Raw genomic sequence first — 23,716 nt, forward strand, 5'->3', positions numbered from 1 at the left:
GAAACCAAGCAAAAATAGACAGGTGTCTGGTGCAGCTCTCTGACTTACCAGTTCCAGTCAAACCATCTAACCCATGCCAGCATGGAAAATAGATGCTAAATGATGATGATGATGATGATGATGATGATGAATCAATTCCTTTCCTTATACTGGAATCTGTTATGTGTGGAGGTGCATGGCTTATTGGTTAGAGTATTGGACTCGTGATTGTAAGACTGTTGTTTCAATTCTTGGACTGGGTGATGTGTTGTGTTCTTGAGCAAAACACTTTGTTTCATGTTGCTCCAGTCCACTCAGCTGGCAAAAATGAGTAATCTTGCAACAGACCTATGTTCTATCCGGGTGCAGAATATATATGCCATGAAACCGGGAAACTGGCCCTTGTAATCAGCATGACTGAAGAAGGTAACTTTACCTAATTTGTTATGTGCAAAAGTACTTGTGAACATCCTCTGTGTTTGAAGAGTCAAGAAATATCCCATATCATCAGGCTTTGCTTGTTTCATGAGATGATAATTTGTCTGTGCCTATTTTCAATATTAGTCTATCATTGGAGTGTCCGTCACGTTCTGGATCAATTTTTACCCCTCATTTGACACATCGTCTTCTTTACCTTCCTCCAGGCTTTTCATTAGATCTTTCAGGAGCTTGTCAGTACTTCAAAGCAACTGTGAAAAATCATGTCAATCTGGAGGGGTGTGTGCTTCTCTTCAAAGCATCTTACACACTTTATGTTCTGGGCTTATTTCTTTTCATCGGTGCCTTTCTACTTCCTGTTGATTTCCACAACAATTTGCCACAGTCTTCCAAGGTCCATTTGCTTCCCATTGTTACAAGACATTGGGATGGTACTACTGGACAGGGGGAGTCTTTTGGTTTTCTAGTCATTGGCTCCTGGCACTGAGGATGAAACAGTTTTTTCAGCTATCCACAAAGTCAACCAAATGGTGTGCTGGAAATAGCAGTTTACGTGACCAGTTCTTGTTGTCTCTCATGTAGCCTGCTATACCTTTGTTTTTTTTTCCCTCTACTTTTCTCACTTCTCTGGGCAGAAACTCCTCATGTGTCTTTTACTAATTCCTCTGGTTGCCTTGTCCTCTGTCTTGAAAACTAAACACGTTTCCATATACTCTACTCTGATCAATAGAAGAAGCATCATCCCACACACTGGCTTGAGCTTCTTTCAGCTGTTCTCTTGCTGTTTTTTAAGTGCAGTTATGTTACTTTCCTTCTTGCCTGTTTCTGGTTGCATTCCGCAGACAAGATGACACTGTTGTTTGTTAAATACCTCTCTCATGAATTTTTTTTCTTCCTTGAGGTGGCCCGTGTCCAGCTATTCTTTTTGGCTTGTTACGTTAAAGCTGTTATTAATGGGCTCTTTCAAATGCCATTTGTGTGTCTATATATATATATATATATATATATATACATATATAGACATACAAACATTTATGTGTGTGTATATATATATATATATATATATATATATATATACACACACATATATAGACATACAAACATTTGTGTGTATATATATATATATATATACACACATATATATATATAGACATAAACATTTATGTATATATATATATATATATATATATATATATATATACATAAATATTTGTATGTCTATATATATATATATATATGTATATATGTATATATATATTGGCATCCGGTTTCACCAGTCCTCAGTCAAATCGTCCAACCCATGCCAGCATGGAAAGCGGACGTTAAACGATGATGATGATGATGATGATATATATATATATAGACATACAAATATTTATGTATATATATATATATATATATATATATATATAGATATATATATATATTTATATTGCAAAACGTGGGTCTATATACATTGCAGATACTACCTTTGTGCAACCCTTACTCTCCTATGATCATTGTACTTGATGGTATGATTATAAATATTTTTCGAAAACTGTATAAGGCAAACATTTCTGCTTCAAAGCATAAAGTCTTTTCCTTCCTGATCAGAGGAAGGGAAAAAAACACACGAAAATTCTCTCCATCTTTTTCTTAATGTCATGAATCCGCATAAGCATGACTGAAAAAGAAGCCCAGTTTGGAAAGTAAACTGATATTCTTCAGATACACATGAACTTGTGAAAAAAAAATTCACTTATAACTAGCAACTCTAAAAATAATAAAAATTTCTAATTTGGGGCAAAAAGCCAGCGATTTGAGAAGCGGGTGGGGGTGAGGGGATGATGTTAATTGATAGTATCAACCTGGGTACCTGACTAGTACTCTAGTTTATCAACTCTGAAAGGTAAAAAAGCTGAGTTGACCTCAGTGGGGTTTGAACTAAGAAAATAAAGGGCTGTGCCTATGTGCTACAAGGCATTTTCTTTGACACTCTAACAATTATGCCAATCCATTGTCTTTATACTACTACTACTACTACTACTACTACTACTACTACTACTACTACTACTACTACTATTACTACTACTGTTTTCTTTATTGGTCACAAGGGCTGAACACAACATATAGGGACTATACAACACAAGGGTTAAGTGGGATTTGGCACAATATTGTGTATAAAATAAATAATAACAATTTGCAACAAAATTAAACCATAAAAGTCTCCCATAAGCAGGGTGTTCCTCTCCGGGACAATCTAGGATCCCTACACATCCTGGTTACCCTGATTCTTCCGGTTTATGAGTGAATGTTCAGAGTAAGCCCATTCACATGGGCCATCCTTACAACAACAACAACAACAACAACAATAATAATAATAATGGAAGAAATTAAAAAAATAGTGCTCATGGGAAATGCTCATATCCTAAGAAAAATATTGTCTATGTGATTCTAAAAACATTTAAATCTAGGAACATTATCAAAAGTACTTTTAAATGTACATAACAGTAAACACCTTTTACTGTCATCTGAAGATCACACTATCATCTTACCATCAAATTATCTTTCAAACAAACTTTTAATATTTTCTTATGTCTTGACAGACACTCTCAAGAACAATGCTGTGCAAAACCAAAAATATGGTACCCTAGTCATAATACCAACTTGAACTTCTAACTTGTCTCTTGAGGTCTCTGGGGTGAGACCTGGAGTCAACTTGAGCAAACACAAAGCAAAAACCAACATACAATAATAATAATAATAATAACAAATTCTTTTGATATTCATTCTTAAAAGAGTCCTCAAAGTTTGAACCAATAGTAACCATGTTATCAGTGAACATATTGTTGTTATTGTCATTGTTATTGTTGTTGTTATTTAATTCGAGGTCAGTCTTGGTTCAGTAAACCAATGATTAGGGATATTCTGAAGTCGAGTGACCTATGCTTTTGTATGTCCAGGACTGTTACATTATCCAGCATATTATCATTTTTATGTTTTTAAGACAATAGGGCATGATTGGACCATCCTCCTCTGCTTGTGGCCATTAAAAAAGTATACCTGTATATATCTATATCCACACACACACACACACACACACTGTTTATATATATTGTTATATAACTTATTTATATATATCGTTATATAACTTATACTGCTAATGCTAAATGAATGACTATTTGTCATCATTGTCATTTCGATATTCACTTTTTTATGTTCGCATGAGTTGAACAGATTTAATTGAGGCACAGTTCCTGCAGTTGGCTGCCCTTTCCTGTTACCTACCCTCACTTATTTCCATGCAAGGCAATATTTCCCCATGACCAGGCTACCACATGATATCTAGACAAGAAGACACAAATACATGTGCACCTATACACATGCACATGCATATGCATATGTGTGTGTGTGTGTGTGTATACACACACGCACATAAGTATGTATTTATATATATATACACACACACATATATGCATGTTGGGATTTCAGTTTCCATCTACCAAATCCAATGTATTAGTCTTTGGCCAGCCTGTGGCTATAATAGAAAACAGTTGCCCAAGGTGCCATGCAGTGGGACTTGAACCCAGAACCATGTGGCTGAGAAGCAAATTTCTTAACCACGCAGCCACACCTGCTATGTGGAAGAGAAAAATAACATAGTTAAAATAAAATAACTGAAAAATAAATTTAAATACTTAACTTGGGTGACCGAGATGAAAGGAAGGTACATGTCATATAGTCAGATACAAGGCCAATAAGTTATAGATATAGATAGATAGTTCAAATCTTGTTGGTTGGCCTGTTACTCTTTCCTGCCTCAAAATTTGTGTTTATAATAATACCAAGTATTCAAAGTATTAAAACATTAAAGCCAAATATTATTTTACATGTAAAAAAATGTGGAACAATTTGTTTTTGCAATATTTGTCAATAATTCTGGAAGATAATAATTCTGCTCTTAAATTTCATTGCAGTAGAACTCCTCTGAAAATTCTGTTAAAAATAAAAGTTTTGAGTTCAAATCTAACCAAAGGATATATGTGCATGTTTGTGTGTGCATACTTTATATGTATGTATGCATGCATGCATGTATGTAGATGTGTATGTATGCATGTATATGCGTCTGTATATATGTATATGTGTGCGTATGTGTAGGTGTGTGTGTATATATACATACATATATATGCGTATGCATGTATATGCGTATGTATGGATGTATATGTGTGTTTATATATATATATATATTTATATATATGCATATACATATTCATATGTTGTTAGCCATAGACAATCAGAAGAAATACTAAAATGTTTTAGAAGAAAAAATAAAAAAAACAAACAAAAAGCAAAAAAAATTAAAAAAACCCAATCAAACAAAAATGTTATGTTAAAAATATTTTGGAAATGAAATATTGGTAAGGTAAATGTTGCCTTTTATCCTTAACAGTTTTGATAGAATTAAAGGATCACTTGAGTACAAGTTCTAGTCTTGGTGTAATTCAACTGTTACCCAACCACCATTAAAATTTGTGGTCTTGTGCATATTGTAAGAAATCATTAAAAATTTGTGAAACTAGGAACTATTCTTGACAGCATTTTTAAACTTAGAAGAAAAATGGTAAGTAGTTCTTTGTTCTAATTTAATCATTTTTTAAAACTAAACCATCAAAGCTTACTGATATAATAGTCATCATCTTCATCATCATCTTCACTGTTGTCATTGTGTTAACATCCACTTTTCCATGCTTGCATGAGTTGGGCTGACTTTGTCTACGACCACATGCCCTTCCTGTCACCAACCCTCACCTCTTTTCAAGCAAAGTAATATTTCCCCATGGTCAGGCATGTTTTCCATGGAAGGCTTGAGATGAACAACATTGCTCATATGAAGATCACTCATTTACAACTATTACATGATGGTCAAGATAAAGATGTGGGCACACACACACACACACACACACACACACACACACATACAGGTTTAGTGATGCAAAGAGGAAAAATAGAATTCAAAACATGGGTGTGTGTGTGTGTGTATATATATATATATATATATAGATATATAAACTTTAAATAGAGCTCAAAACTGATCCATTGAAAATACTTTATTATAATAACAATAATAACAATAATGAAAATGACCTATGAACATTTCGATGGAACATCCAGAATGATTAATACATATGAAATATTATAAAATATTATAAAATATAATAAAATATAGGATAAAACTGTGAGTATTTTGCTAAGATTGTTAACAGATACTATATTCTTTTGCCAAATTTTTGGTGTAAAAAATATATTTAAACACACATATATATATATATATATATATATATATATATTATTATTATTATTATTATTATCATTATTATTATTAATATTTAGCAGAAGCAACAAAGTGACTCAAGGGCCAAACCCTAGGCTATACAGGAAGGCACATGCCCAAGGTACCATGCAGTGGGACTGGACCGGGAACCATGTGGTTGGGAAGTAAGCTTTTTACCCCACAGCTACACCTATGTTTATATTTATATCAAAATTTCAATTCAAATCTTAAAAGCATGACATGACTGCCAGTAAGTGAGTGTAATTATGTATGCAATTGTGTGCGTGTGTGTGTGCACATAACAGATGTGGATACAGAGTTTGCTTTGTTACCATGTGGTTTGAAATTTTATCTCATTTGTACCTTGAGCAAATGTCTTCTATAATACAGTTTCCATCTATGAATTATTTTCATTAAATATTGTGAATGAAATTGGTAGATGGAAACTGTATGGAAGTCTGCTGTATATGTATATATTGTGAAGACCTCTTAGTCTTGTGAAAAGTATGAAATCTCTCTCATGTTGAAGCCACAAAAACATCCAGTACCCTCTGCAAGATGGTTGGTGATAGGAAAGGCATCCAGCCATAGAAACAAAGCTAAAAATGAAAAGCAAATGAGGCAAGGGCCCCAAACCCATCTAAGTGAGCTGTACCCCCACTGAATATGGACTGACTCATTCGTGATGACCTGTCCAGTTCATGTCAGCATAGAAAGCAGATGTTTGATGATGATGATGATAATGATGATGTGAGTGCGTGTGAGAATGCTTGCATTTCTCATTTTGTATGGAAAGTGCTGATCTATAAATGGTGATGTTTATTGACATTACTATCACCACAGTTGTCCTTTGTGCTTGAAAACTGTAGGATAGAAAAAAAACAGGTTTGTGAGAAGTAATACATTTGTGAAACAATGCCTCAGTACTATGTATTTATTCGTCCCATACTAATATGGAGGAAAATGAATTAATGAATGACCATTTAGGACAAAAAACAGAACAGCTTCTCTCATGTATTTCAACTACATACCTGTTGTAGATATGAGGTCCAAGTCTCGTGGGAGAGTTTGTATATGCATCATCATGCATATGTATATAAATGTTAACATATGTTTATTATTTTAATGAGAGGGAGGAAAAGTTAAAAAGATAGAGAAAGTGAAAGATTAATAGGAATAGAGGCAGTAAACAAAAAAGAGATGGAAAGAGAAGGAGATAGACATCATCAACTTGCTATCTCACAGGGCAAGATTAAAAATATCAATTATTTTGCAGTGAATTAAAACTAGTTCTCTGATTGAATTTTGCCGTCGAATTCTGCAATGATAAATACTTTGAAAACCACATTTTGATAAAAATATATTAAAATTTGAATTTTCAAGAATTTTCTAGGCAGTGTAGAATTTAATAATTGCTTTCTTTTAGTAAAAGTTATAAACTTATAACTAATTGATAAGCAGCTTTCTTTATTATAGTATAGATATAAGCCAGTTCCAGAATAGCAACAGAACACTTACTAATGGAATGACTCAATACTGAGAATAGAATCAAATTTATTCATAAAGTTGACTGGGACTTCGAGTTTCATCTATCAGTTTGTTCAGCATGGTTGAACAAGCCAACAATGATTCTTGAAGTCCTAGTTAACTTGATCTTTACAATAAATATGTACGTATATGTATGTTTGCAAACATGTTTTATGTATGTATATATGTATGTATGTATAACAGCTTAATGTATCATGAAATAAAAGCTAGTATTATTTTATTAATATCTCCAAATTTTTAATATTTAAAAAAATGTACCATTAATTAATTGAAAGACTAAAAGAATTTCTTGTCTCAAACAAAACGTTTAACAAAACATTATTACAGAATAAATCACACAGAACATATCTTGTAATTATGATGTTATTATGTGCATGTATGCTATTATAAGTGGAGGCGCAATGGCCCAGTGGTTAGGGCAGTGGACTCGCGGTTATAGGATTGCGGTTATAGGATCGCGGTTTCGATTCCCAGACTGGGCGTTGTGAGTGTTTATTGAGTTAAAACACCTAAAGCTTCACGAGGCTCCGGCAGGGGATGGTGGCAAACCCTGCTGTACTCTTTCACCACGACTTTCTCTCACTCTTACTTCCTATTTCTGTTGTGCCTGTAATTCAAAGGGTCAGCCTTGTCACACTGTGTCACGCTGAATATCCCCGAGAACTGCGTTAAGGGTACACGTGTCTGTGGAGTGCTCAGCCACTTGCACGTTAATTTCACGAGCAGGCTGTTTCGGATCAACTGGAACCCTTGACGTCGTAAGCAACAGAGTGCCAACAACAAGCTATTATATGATATAACGGTGTGTGTGTGTGTGTAAAAAGGAAACCATAGCTGTAAGTTGCAAGCAAATATGATCTGGTAGCATATACCTGCTTTCACAACATGTTTGAAGTGCCTCTGTAGTGATGAACAGACATAGACATTTTGTTAAACCTCCCATTCCAGCAGAACATGGAGGATGTGACAGGTGGAGGGAGAAAAAGCTGCACCAGTACTTGCCTGAAATTCATTTTTCAGCTGAGTAGATTATTGGACATGTGAAATAAAGCACCTTGCTTAAGGGTGCAGTATGCTGCTTGGTCTGGGAATTCACCTATGATCCTGAGTGCAGTACCCTCTTACTACTGAAGTCAATTTTGCCTTTCATCCTTCTGGGGTCAATAAGCTCAAGTACCAATCATGTACTGAGATTTGATCTGATTAAACCCCTCCCCTCCCCAAATATGTGACCCTGTAGATTTGTGAGAAACAATTATTATTATTATTATTATTAATATTATTACACTCTTGGAGTGATTGGCTTTAGGAAGGGCATCCAGCTGTAGAAACTCTGCCAAATCAGATTGGAGCCTGGTGTAGCCATCTGGTTTCACCAGTCCTCAGTCAAATCATCCAACCCATGCTAGCATGGAAAGCGAACGTTAAACGACAACAATGATGATGATGATGATGATTAAAGTGGTGAGCTGGCAGAATTGTTAGCACACCGGGTAAACTGCTTGACAGCATTTCATCCGTCCTTACATTCTGAGTTCAAACCCCGCTGAAGTTGACTTTGCTTTAATTCTTTCAGAGTTGATGAAATAAGTATCAGTTGAGCACTAGGGTTGGTGTAATTGGTTTCTCCCTCCCCCCCAAATGTCAGGCCTTGTGCCTATAGCAGAAAAGATTATTATTATTATTATTATTATTATTATTATTATTATTATTATTATTATTATTTTTTTTTTTTTTTGATGAGTTAAGAAATGGGGTCCAGAATGGTCTTTAGGGCATTGTTTTATTGTTCGGTCGCAGACCTTTTACATTTCTTGTAAACATCTGAGTCCTTGGATGTAATTGTTAAATTGTTATTGATCAAAGGCATTCCAGCCATGACAATCCAGTCTTTTTTTAATCAGGCATAATGTTATCCAGTCTGTCTTTGTTATTGTTTAGTACCAAGTCAGTCCTTATTAACAGATATGATGAAAACTATTCTAATCATGATCATCCACTGGTTTTTTTCAGACTTAATGTAGCTAGGACTGCTTTAGCTAATGTGTCATTCCTTGTGGTTGCTGTTAATGTTTAGCTCCTGGTCAGCCTTCATGCTGCAGAGCTGTGACCAGAGGCACTCCAGTTATGGCATGGGTACACCACACACACACACACACACACACACACACACACACACACACACACATACAGCGGTACACGTACAAATGTACTGTATTTCACACACATGCACAAATACACACAGATATATATGCAATTATGCTGTATCTTAAATTTTCTCTCTCTCTCTCTCTCTCACACACACATACACACACACACATACCGCAATCACGGATTAAAGTCAATCAGGCAGAAGCTGAGCCTTTAAAAAAGAGCTTTTTACTATGGATAAAGATTGCAAGGATAAGAAATAAGTGCGATGGAAGAATAAATAGTGCATCTTGCATTGCAGGATGGGGTTGCTAGGAACTAGTAATACTAGAAGCATCACTCTCCTGTATTCCCATTCTTGACACATGGCTATAATATGAATTCAGTGACCACTGCTCAAAGTAGCAAGTATTTATGTTTATACAATCATAGGCCAACATACACAGGCATACCTTACAAGAATACACACATCATAAGATATATATATATCAACATCATTATCAGAAGCATTTAACATCTGTTTCCCATGCTGGTATGGGTTAGATGACTTGACAGAAACTGGCAAGGCCAGGAGCCACACCAGGTTCCATAGTCTGTTTTGGCTCAATTTCTACAGCTGGATGCTCTTCCTAATGCCAACCACTCCACAGAGTGTACTGGGTGCTTTTTATGTGGCACCATCACCAGTGCTTTTTACGTGCATGGCACTGGCACCAGCGCTTTTTACGTGGCACCAGTACCCACACCAATGTTTTTTCACGTGACACCTTGGTTTTAAGATATAAATTCTGTTGTGGTGGGTGGGTCTTCTTGAATACAGGGTCTTCTTGAATACAGCAATGTGCCACATACTTTGGTCCTCTGTTACCTCCTTTGTTAGGCTCAACATTTTGAGATTGGCCTTCAGTACTTCATCCCATGTCTTTATGGGTCTCCCTCTTCCACCACTTCCCTCCACATTAAGTGATCACCACTTCTTTATGCAATTGCCCTCATCCAAGTGGTCTAACATCCATAGCTTCTTGTCTAAGTAGTCTAATATCAACAGCTTATATTCTATCTAAGTAATATAACAGCCATAGTTTACAGTTTGTCTAAGTGGTTTAACACCCACAGCTTATAGTCTGTCTATGTCATAAGTTTAACAGCTATAGTTTCTTGTCTAAGTAATCTAACGTCCACAACTTCTTGTCTATCTTAGTAGTCTAGCACCCATAGCTTTTAGCAGTCTATCATCTACAGGTTATTTGTGTAGGTGGTCTGATATCTACAACATATTTGTTTAAGAAGTCTAACATACATTGTTTATAATCTAAGTAGTCTAACATCTGTAGCTTCTTGTCTACATTAGTCAATATGTTCAGCTTGTAGTCAATCCATCTAAGTAGTCTAACATCTGCAATTTATAATCTGCCTAAGTAGTCTAACAGTAACAACTTATTGTCTGGCTATCTGTATAGTCTAACATTAACAAATTATAGTCTGTCTATCTATATTGTCTAATATCCTTTGCTTATAATCTGTATGTCAAACATTAAACTATAAGTTAACGAGGGAGCCTTTCTATGGTCACTCGACTTGCTTGAAATAACAGTAGCTTCTCTTTCAAAAATTGCCCCACAATCTTAAAAAAATGAAAAAAAAATGATTCATTAGACAACATAGTCCTAGATACCCTTATTAAGACATGATGGTCATGGGCAGAATGACTTTGATCAATGATCTGCTCAGTCAGTGTTCACCTGGGCTAAACAAGAACAATAGCAGCAACAACAACGTTGATTATAGCAGAAAGCATAATTTATTTAATTTAAAAAAAAAAAAAGTGTAAAAACAAACAAGAAGAAATAGTGAATGTTAGCTTTAATTATATTTCTGCTGTTTGGTTTTGTTTCTGTTGGTTTTCATTTGGTTGTTGTTGTTGTTGTTGTTTACGATATCATGTCAGGTTTTGTGAATTTGTAAGCATAAATTGTTTATTTTACAAGCAAGAAATTATTTCCAATTTAGTTTGAGGGAAAATTAGCACAATTTTCAAATTTTTTATTTGTTCATTTATTCATCCATCATCATCATCATCATCATCATCATCATCATCATCATCATCATCATCATCATCATCATCATCACTGTCACTACCATCATCATCATCATCATCACTATTACTTTCAGTCATTATCATTACCACCACCTTAAAAAACTGCTGCTGCCACCGCCGCCACCACCACCACCGCCGCCACCACCACCACCGCCGCCACCGCCACCACCACCACCGCCACCACCACCACTGCCACCACCGCCACTGCCACCACCGCCACCGCCACCAAAAACCACCACCACCGCCACCACCACCGCCACCACCACCGCCACCATCGCCTGCATCATCATTGTCATCATTGCAGTAGTGTTATTTTTATTGCATACTTCAGCTGCATAACTGAGTGCAGCTATGGATGTTTTGGCTATGTGCACTGTGTGCAGTGTTTTTTTGTTTTGTTTTATTATTTTTTTTGGGCATTTTTTGTCTTTTTATCATCATCATCATCATCATTATTGTTATTCTGCCCGCCTCCTCATCACCCCCAACCCCATTGATTTATAGCTCTTAAAATATTGGTAATATAATTCACAATAATTTGTAATTTCCAATTTCCAAATGAATCCATATTACAGCTTCTAACATTAAGCAAAGGTATCAATTAGTAGAGAAAAAAATATTCAATGTTAACGAACCGTTGAGTATTTGAAAATAAATCCATATTTTGTATTTGTTTTTCTCTTTTTTTTTTTTTTTTATAAAGGTTTTGTTGTTTTTAATGTCCACATGGTAATATGCTTGTTTGGCTGGTGTCAAGTAGCTTAATTTTTAAATAATATTTTATTTTATAGTAGTGCTTAGGAGAGATCACAACTGGCAAAGTTGATGGTGTGCCATGCTAGACTTAGGCAAATTAAGAAGGTTTGCTCTGTAATTCTGAGGTCTCTTGTTTGGTATCACTGTGTGGTGTTTCGAGCAAGTGTTGTTTACCATGAATAAGCCCAGGGTTGACTAAAGATTTCAGGGATTGACCCAAGATTTCCAGGATTGACGTGATGTGAAATTGGGTCAACAGAAACTGTATGGAAGCCTACTGGATGGATTCATTTGTTATGGATTCATCTGTCTTGTCAGACTGCCATTATAATTCAAACTGAAAATGACATCATCATCATTCTAATGTCCACTTTTCCATGCTTGCATGGGTCAAATAAAATCTGTTGAGGCAGGTTTTCTAGGGCCAGGTGCCTTTCCTGTTGCCTACCCTTACCTCTTTTCAAGCAAGGTAATATTTCCCCCATAACCACTAGAAATGAACAACATTACTTATATGATGACGATGATGCTTATTTACAGCCATTGTGTGATGTCTAGACAATCACTCACACACACACACACACACACATCACCACCACCACCACCAACAACAACAACAACAACACAACCTGCCTCCTCCTTCTTTAATGCCCTTTCTCTATGCTGACATGGGTTAGATTGATTTCGCCAGAGCTGGCAAGCTGGAGAGCAGCACATTTGATATGTGGTAGAGTACACCGCCTCTCCCCCATATATATATATATATGACGAGCGTTAGGAAGGGCATCCAGCTGTAGAAACTCTGCCAAATCAGACTGGAGCCTGGTGTTGCCATCCGGTTTCACCAGTCCTCAGTCAAATCGTCCAACCCATGCTAGCATGGAAAGCGGACGTTAAACGATGATGATGATGATGATGATGATGATGACGAGCTTCTTTTCAGTTTCCATCTACCAAATTTACTCACAAGGCTTTGGTTGGCCTGAGGCTATAGTAAAAGACATTTGCCCAAGGTTCCATGCAGTGGGACCGAACCCAGAACCATGTGGTTGGTAAGCAAGCTCCTTACTACACTGCCACACCTGCATCTCTCTCTCTCTCTCTCTCTCTCTCTCTCTCTCTCTCTATCTATCTATCTAGCTGTCTGTCTGCCTGTCTATCTGTCTGCATGTATGTATGTATGCATGTATATATATATATATATATATATATATTTATATATATATATATATATATATATATATATATATATATATAGGGAAGGCTTCCTTAAGTTTCTGTCTGCCAAATTCACTCACTTGACTTTGGTTGGCCTGGGGCTATAGCAGAAGACACTTACCCAAGGTACCACACATTAGGACTGAATCACACCCACAGCTGTAAAACTTAATTTAATGAGTCAATAGTTGACAACCACAAGGTCTTGGTTTCAAACCATCTGTGTGTCAGCTCAAGTAATCATCTGATGATGGATCACCAATGAAATATTTTTAATGTAGAATACTTATTGTATTAGCGCCAAGTCAATCAAATCTGATCGAGCAAATCCATGATCAAACCCAGAATCATATTACTTAACCTGTTCTTTTCTTTTTTTTTTGACCCCTTATTATTTAAACCAACCAAAGTATTCTCTATGTTTTATGTTTCATGTTCAAACTGGCCAGATCTAGCCTCTCACACCAACCCTATAATATCATTTTAAAAATTATCACATACCTCATCAAAATTTCAAAGTAACGAGTTAATGCTTGATTAATTCAAAGTAATATGAATAAATAAATAAGCTTTACATTTGACAGGGTAATCTGAATTCTAAAGGTTTAAGACAGTAGGGTGTAATTTGAGGGAAATTTGGCTGCTATTTCTAGTATATTGAACAACTTTGTAGAGACTCACTCATTAGCTGATTGTTGGTGGGAGATGAAGTTAATTAATGATGTAAATGTAATTAGTGTTGAAGCCAGTCAACTGATAACTCTGGACACGATGTATTTTATCTTTTATCTTCAACTTGTGTCAGTCAGTGAACTGTGGCCATGCTTGGGCATTGAACCCCTGTGCTTATTTTAAAGCCTGGTGCTTATTCTATCGGTTTTATGGTTGAACTGCTAAGTCATGGAGACATAAGCAACTAATATCAGTTGTCAAGTGTTGGTGGTGGGGGACAAACACACACACACACACGCACGCACGCACGCGCGCACACACACACACACACACACACACACACACGTGATTGGCTTCTATACAATTTCCATCTACCTAATTTAGCCTCAAAACATTGGTTAGTCTGGTGCTATATTAGAAGACAATTACCCATGGTAATGCTCAGTGGGATTGAACCTGAATTATGTGGCTGCAAGGCAAGCTTCTTAACTACTCTGCCATGTCCTAGAGTCATATTAAAGCCTATAAGTGCATATTCTCTCTCTCACACACACATATACACACCAATTGTGATTCCCTTCTTGTTTTTGGTTGCATTTCCAGAAATTATTATTACACTTTTCCTTTAACCTTCTGGATGAAGTGGAGAATTTAAACTCATTTAGTGTGGGTACTGGTGCCATGTAAAAAGCACTGGTATGGTGCTATTTAAAAAGCACCCAGTACACTCTGTAAAGTGGTTGGCGTTAGGAAGGGCATCCTGCTGTAGAAACCAAGCGAAAACCAACTGTGGGACCTGCTGTGGGGCCTGGCCTTGCCAGTTCCTGTTAAGCCATCCACCCCATGTCAGCATGGGAAATGGATGTTAAATGTTGATGATGATGGCTGATGATGAGAAAGTCAAGCAAAAAAGCATAATGAAAATTTTGGAGAATGTAATCAAAAACCAAGAAGTAAATTGTAACTGGCGAGTGTTTTGAGGATTAAATTATATGTTGCTTCCAAAATATAACAATATTGGTTCCAACACAGTTTTGGATCAAAATTCTTGCAAAACAAATTTAGAAACATTTCTTTTTTTTTAAGCAGTTGTTGAGTTTAACTAAATATGCACACACACATATACACACTCTCATATACATACATGTACACATTTCCTCACACATGCAAACATCATCTCCCAGTGATACATACTCATACATCTTTTCATTGCAGCACATACATACATGTCTTCTCACTACAACACATTTACACATATATTTGACTGTTAAACACACTCACACACACACACACGTCTTACTGATACACATACACACACACACACACACACATGCCTTACTGATACACATACACACATCTCTCTGTCATATACATTCATCTCTCTCACACATATACATGCACTCATATCTTCCCACTACCACACACACACACACACACACACACACACACACACATTCTCACTGTCACTCCTTCACACACATTTTCTTGCACATATCTGACTGCCACATACACATATATTTTCTCACTGCCACACAAACACACACACACACATATTCACACATATATCTAGGTGCTTGTGTGTTTATATGTGCTTGTTTGTGTATGCATGTGTGTGTTTGTATGTGGATTCATGATTGTGTGTGTGTGTGTGTGTGTGCTTGTGTGTGGGCATCCATCTGCATATCTCTGAGTGTATGCACACACACACACACACACACACATGCATACAACCCTATGCTTTCACTCTGAAAAGGGATGTCATGACTGAGCACCAGTGACCCCATTTGGAGTTGAGGCTCCTGCCTCACCCTAAAGATATATGTGTGTGTGGAGAGAGAGAGAGAGGGGGGGGATTCCGCTATCCATTAAACCTTGTATAGAAAAAAATACCAATATAAAACTAGTTTTAAAAGATGACTTTGAGATGATGTTTTTGATGATGATGATGATGATGATGACAAAGATGAAGACGACGACGAAGATGATGATGTTAAGGATAGCAATGATGATGCTGATAGCAATGATAATGACTATGACAATGATGATGACAAACTGAGTAGTCTGATGATGATAATGTTTCAATTTGTTTAAGCCAGCAATTATTGTGAAGGCCATGCTAGAGCACTGACTTAATATTCATTCTACACACAATAATCACATTGACTTCTAATATAGGCTCAAGGCATTAAATATCTTAAGGGAAAGACGTTTAGTAGATTATATTGACCCCCTTCCCTCAGTACATGACTGGTACTTTTAATTTTATGAGCCTAGAATGATGAAAGGAAAATTGATATCAGAGTGATTTGAACTCAGAAAGATATGTAACAACCTGCAAGATTATTATTATTATTGTTATTATTATTATTATTATTATTATTATTATTATTATTATTAAGATGGTGAGCTAGCAGAATCGTTAGCACATCAGGCAAAATACTTAATGGCATTTCATCTGTCTTTATGTTCAAATTTTGCTGAGGTTGACTTCGCCTCTCATCACATTTGGAATTGATGAGTACCAGTTGAGCACTGGGGTTGATTTAATTGACTTAGCCAACTCCCCCAAAATTGCTGGCCTTGTGCAAAAATTTGAAATTGTCATTATTTTTATTATTATAGGTGCAGGAGTGGGTGTGTGGTAAGAAGGCAGCGAGCTGGCAGAAACCTTAGCACGCCGGGCGAAATGCTTAGCGGTATTTCGTCTGCCGCTACGTTCTGAGGTTAAATTCCGCAGAGGTCGACTTTGCCTTTCATCCTTTCAGGATCGATAAATAAAGTATCAGTTATGCACTGGGGTAGATGTAATCGACTTAATCCCTTTGTCTGTCCTTGTTTGTCTCCTCTTTGTTTAGCCCCTTTGGGGGCAATAAAGAAATAAGAAGCTTGCTTCCCAACCACATGGTTCCGGGTTCAGTCCCACAGCATGGCACCTTGGGCAAGTGTTTTCTGCTATAGCCTTGGGCTGACCAAAGCCTTGTGAGTGAATTTGGTTGATAGAAACAGGAAGAAGCCCATCATATATATATATATATATATATATATATATATATATATATATATATATATGTATATATATATATATATATATATGTATATATTTGTGTATCTATGTTTGTCCCCCAACATTGCTTGACAACCGATGCTGGTGTGTTTACGTCCCCATAACTTAGTGGTTCGGCAAAAAGAGACCGATAGACTAGGTACTAGGCTTCCAAAGAATAAGTCCTGGGGTCGATTTGCTCTACTAAAAGCGGTGCTCCAGCATGGCCACAGTCAAATGACTGAAACAAGTAAAAGAGTAAAAGAGGTGGCAAATTGGCAGAATTTTTGCACGCCAGGCAAAATGCTTAGCAACATTTCATCCGTCTTCCCGTTCTGAGTTCAAATACTGCCAAGGTTGACTTTGCCTTTCATCCTTTCGGGGTCGATAAAATAAGTACCAGTTGAACACTGGTGTTGATGTAATTGACTCATCCCCTCCCACAAGATTGCTACCCTTGTCAAAAAATTTGAAACCATTATTATGATTATTATTATTATTATTATTATTATTATTATTATTATTATTATTATTATACAGTGAGTACATCTACAGTCTATACTATACATGTGGAATACAGTAACTAACTCCAAGGAAACACTGTATTTCTGGAGCTAAGCAAGTGCTCTTGTAATGTCACATAGCACATACCAAAGAATCAAATAGGGCATTACTGACATATGTACGTGTGTGTGTGTGTGTTATTTCTTTACTACCCACAAGGGGCTACCCACAGAGGGGACAAACAAGGACAGACAAACGGAGTAAGTCGATTATATCGATCCCAGTGACTAACTGGTACTTATTTAATCGACCCTGAAAGGATGAAAGGCAAAGTTGACCTTGGCGGAATTTGAACTCAGAACGTAGCGGCAGACGAAATACTGCTAAGCATTTCGCCCGGCGTGCTAACGTTTCTGACAGCTCGTGTGTGTGTGTGTATGTGTGTATGTGCTTGCCATCTATCCCACTTGATAACCGGTGTTGGTTTGTTTATGTATCCTGTAACTTAGTGGTCCGGCAAAAGACCAATATAAAGGCAGCAAGCTGGCAGAACCCTTAGCATGCTGGGTGAAATGTTTAGCAGCATTTCGTCTTTCTTCATGTTTTGAGTTCAAATTCTGCCGAGGTTGGCTTTGCCTTTCAGCCTTTTTGAATATTGGGGGGGGGGCGATGTAATTGACTTACCCCTCCCCCAAAATTCGGGCCTTGTGCTTATAGCAGAAAGACTTTATTATTATTATTATTATTATTATTATTATTATTATTATTATTATTATTATTATCGTAATATAGATGGGATGGTCATGGCTGGAATGCCTTTGATATTAGAGTCGTTCAATGATCCAGAGCTAAACAAAAATCCCTGACAACAGCAACACCGGTAGAAGTTGTAAGATTTGTAGTAATAACATCTTTGATAACAACAGCAACATCGCCGCCACCGCCGCCAATACCACCACCACCACCACCACCACCACCGCCGCCACCACCAACACCACCACCACCACCACCACCACCACCAACAACACTACTACTCCTAAGAACAACACCAGAGCCAAAGACACTTCAACAACAATATTAACAACATGAATAACAGTAACAACATCATCAGCAATCCCAACAAAATTTACACAACCAACAACTACAACAAAAACCAAAACCCCAAAACAACAAAAACCATAGCAACAAGTACTACAAAAACAGACAATAGTTATAGTAATAGCAGTAGTAGTTGTAGTAGTAATAGTAGTGGTAGTAATAGTAGCAGTAGTAGTAGTATTTGTATTGATAGTAGTAACAATAGTTGTAGTAAGAGCTGTAGGGATATTAACAGTAGTAGTAGTAGTAGTAGTAGTAGTGGTGGTGGTGGTTGTAGTAGTAGTAGTGGTGGTGGTTGTAGTAGTAGTAGTGGTGGTGGTTGTAGTAGTAGTAGTAGTGGTAGTAGTAGCAGCAGCAGCAGCAAACATAACTACTAAAAATAAAATAAAAATTAATTGAATTGACCAAAAAGTCATTAATAACAAGCTGAAATTATGTAAATCATCTCAGTTTTTTTGGTGTTTTTGTTTATTCACACACACACACACACACGCACACACACACAAACCCCCCCCCCCCCACACACACATACACATACACATGAATTTATTTTTATTATAATTTTCTCCCCTTTATTTTGTATATTTTGTTTTTCTAGTTCTTTTCCTCTTGCCATATTTTATGCTTTGAAAAATTATTTTCAAATATATTTATTGGTTATTACAAATTTTAATTAATGTTTAAAGCATGTATATGTATGTTTAAAGCGTGTAAAATATCTGTGCGTTTAAGAGAGAAATGGAGGTGCATACACACACACACACATGAATAATGTATATGTTTTGTGTATACTTGTATATTTGTTTGTATGTATAACTGCATAGTTTTTTTTTTATAAGAATGTGTATATATGTATATGTACATTTGTATGGCTCTGTGTGTGTGTGTGTGCATATGCATATATCTGCATGTATATATATTTGTGCAGTGTGCATATGTGTGAGACAGTTTCAAAATTAATGAAAATATATATAATTCAAACAAAAATCATAAGTGGATTTTATACAGTACTTAGGATACAGAAATGGCTACTTAAGTTTCTTGGAGATGCATACCAACAGTACTTTATAAGAGTACATTTTTTTTGTACTTCAATAAATTATCAGTCTGAGAAGCAACATACAGTAACAACAAATTGTAGACTCCTAAACATGGATTGATGCTAAATTCAAATGAATGCTTAAATCACAAAATTTATGGCAAACACTATAAAGTTAAGTGGTGCTTTACACATTTAATTAGTATTATCATGGGTGCATAACATATTGGTAACTCAGTTAAAAAAGCATAGTTATATTTTCCGACAAATGCTGCAAAAGGCTTTTAATTGAGAAAGAGGAGGATGCAATGAGTTGTATGCATTGGAAAGCTCTGTCTTTTGATACTGAGATGGTAAATTCTGCTGTTCTGTTTTGTGATAACTCCTCAGTTAACGTATTGGTTCTCAGTACAATGATTTCTTGATGTAGCCAAAACCTGAACTCTTCTTAGGTGCAATTGGAATGCATTTTTGCGTATTTCCACTTATCATCTTCTCATCCCACACCCATTACTATTTTCCTTGAATTCCTCCAGACTGAGATTTACCATTACCCATGCTTCCACATGTGTTCACCATTCACTGCGTTTACCTCTATCCTCAACTCTTCACACCCTCACGAACCTACCTTGATTCTCCTTATTCCTTATTCTCTCTTTATCCAGCTTCTTGTACCTCATCTCTACCGTCTTTTCTCCTATTCCAACCAGGGTAGCTATATGTCTCTGCTACTGTAAGACACTTGTTCCCATCCCTCTATCATAATTTAGCCCCTCACACCTGGTACAAAGCCACCTCCCTCAATACTCTTCCCCCACTCTTTCAAGAGGTTTAGTCTTGTGAGTTGCTCCTCTCCTAGCATAAAGCTTTTCCCTTGGGGTTCATAATCCTACAAGCTGCATGGTGACCTCACTTGTGCTGGTACCATGAAAAAAGCATCAAGTACACTCTGTAAAGTGGTTAGGGTTAGGAAGGGCATCCAGTCATAGAAATCATGCCAAAAACAGACAATTGGAGCTCAACACAGTCCTCTGGCTTGTCAGATCCTCTTAAACTGTCCAACCCATGCCAGCATGGAACATGGAAGTTAAAATGATGATGATGATATGATTTGAATATAATTATGTATAGCTTTGTGGCATTATCATATGTTATTTGTTGGCTGAAGTAAATAAAAGATGAATATATTAATAATGATAACAAAAAAAGAAAAAAAACAGAAAGAAAAGGAACCAACAAATAATCCCTCTATTTTACCCCTCATGTGATCCATGAAATCTTTAAACCTAATGCAAGGGCCAAAATGGACCAAATCATATGAAACCAGCAAAAAAAAAAGAAAAAAGAAAAAGAAAAAGAAAAAAAAGGAAAAAAACTGGACCAAATAAACTTTTTTTGCATAATTATACACACACACACACACACATACACACACACACGCACACAAACACACATATATATTATATATACAAATGCACACGAATATGTTGTTTCAAGTATTTATTAGAAAAGTTGCTTTAGATATTTTGTCATTCTTAGATTTAATATATATATACATATATATATATGTAAACACACATATATATACACACATATACATACTTATATGTGTGTATGTAAAATATACATAACCTCTTCCACACACACATTCCCACAGATTGTCTAGTGTCTCCAGCCCCATGATGGAGATGTACATTGAACACAAATTAGTAATAAACTTTGAATATCTGAATGTTACCATTACACTGTAACTGTCTGTGAACCATATTTAAAATACTATACTATGTGTGTGCATGTATGTGAGTGTGTTGTGTCGGCTTTACTGTATGGCAATATGTTGAACTGTTGAACTTTAGAGATCTGACTGTTCTAAACCAAAACTGGAAGGAGCAAATCTATGTAAAGTAAACTACACTTAAGCAAAAGTAAACCAAACCAGAACAAACCATATCAAACTACAGCAAGCTAAACCAAACCAAACCAAACCAGTCCAAATGAAGCCAAATTGAAATGGAACCAAAACAAACTGTATGAAACTACAGCAATCTAAATCAAACTACATCAAACCAGACCAAATCAAGCCAAATTGAAGCCAAACCAAAGCAAGCCCAACCCAAATTATTTTCTGGTGATTAAAATAACTCATTTCTTTTTGTCCCTGAAGTGAAAATATGAAAAAAAAAACAAACAATAAATGAACAAAAAAAAAAATCAACAAACTACACACGGTTCTAATAAAAATTTATTGTTTTATGACATCATGCATTTAAAAATTTTGGATTTTACTTATTTGTGTTTTTTAAATTTTTTTATTTTTATATTTATGCTTGCCTCAGAGGTCAGAAATGTTAGAGTTTTAAACAAGATGGTTTGTGGTATTTACCATATTTGATGGCATAAAAGATGCATGAGCATATAAAGTGTGGCCCAATTTCAGAAGATCATATTCAGGAAGAATGTTTTTAGTACATTAACCCTTTTGTTACCATATTTCTGTCAAAATATGCTGCCTTTGTTTCAGTTAATTCTTAAAATAATGAAGAATTTAGTAAAATAACTTTCTCATTATTAAACTAGGGTCTGGAACAAATTAGCATAAAGTTTTGATGGAAGATTATAATTTAGACTACTTTAAATCTGTAGGTTGCAATAATATTTAACCCTTTAGTATTCAGATTACTCAGTCAATTATTCACATTGTCTTGAATTAAGAATACATTATCTCATAACTTTGAGACTTCAATGATGAGATTGTTTCTTTTACTATGACATTGTAGAGTAAGTGTGAAATGTTGGATCTGGCTAATTTAAACATAAAAGAGGCAGAATATTTTGGCCAGATATGGTTGGTTTGTATACTAAGGGGTAAAGGCAATTTTACATACAGGATCTGGGGTAATTTTTTGAGATATTTTTTCTGGAAAAAAAAGTGCATCTTTTATATGCCATCAAATATGGTATTTACAATCCTTTTCATACTGGTTTCAAATCCCACCAAGGTCAACTTTGTCTGTGATCCTTCCAGGGTTGATAAAATAAACACCAGTTAAATAGAGTCAATTTAATGAAATATATAACTGCTGTACTAATGAAGGAAATCCTAATTTACATCTAACTTTTTAATTGGCTTGGTCATCAAACTAGTTGTTTTTAATTAAGGTACAAGACCAACAATTTTGAGGAGAGAGGGTTAAACAATACCATCTACCTAGTACTTGTTTAAGTACCTTATTTGATCAACTCATGAAAGGATGTAAAGTAAAGTTGACTTTAGCATGGTTTGACATAATTTTAACTCAAAAAGTAAAGAAATTGAAGAAATACACTGGGCATTTTCCACCAACACTTAATTGATTCTGCCAATTAACCACCTTTCCAGAAATAGTAATTAAAACACTTTTTGATTATCTGATAAAAAAACCCAAGTGCTGAAATCACTTCAGTATAGCTGCCTCGAATATGTTGTTGATCAATGCTATTGCAGAGACAGTAACTTAACCACTTCTGCTGTGCCTGGGCTGTTTCCAGAAGGAAGTACCTTGCCTCACCTACACTAATCATCTCTCCACTCATAGATATGCCACAAAAGTCAAGACATTCATAGCATCTATGGAGGTGCAGTGGGTGCCAGATATTGGTTACTTATTTGTCTTAAGGTCCATTCTTCCAGATTTTCTGTAAGGTTTTAAATAGTCTAAAAATGCATCCTTCTTATATCATAGTCAAACCATTTCATTCTGTCCCTTCTGATTCTCTCATAATGGTAAATTTATGTGGGAGAATTTTTCTTATGGAAGTCTTTCTATGTTTCATAACCAATGGCCCTTGTCATGTGTTATAAACAGTTTCAAATAGCTACAC

Source organism: Octopus bimaculoides, chromosome 14 (genome assembly GCF_046866305.1).
Source record: "Octopus bimaculoides isolate indiv1 chromosome 14, ASM4686630v1, whole genome shotgun sequence".
Lineage (NCBI taxonomy): Eukaryota > Metazoa > Mollusca > Cephalopoda > Octopoda > Octopodidae > Octopus > Octopus bimaculoides.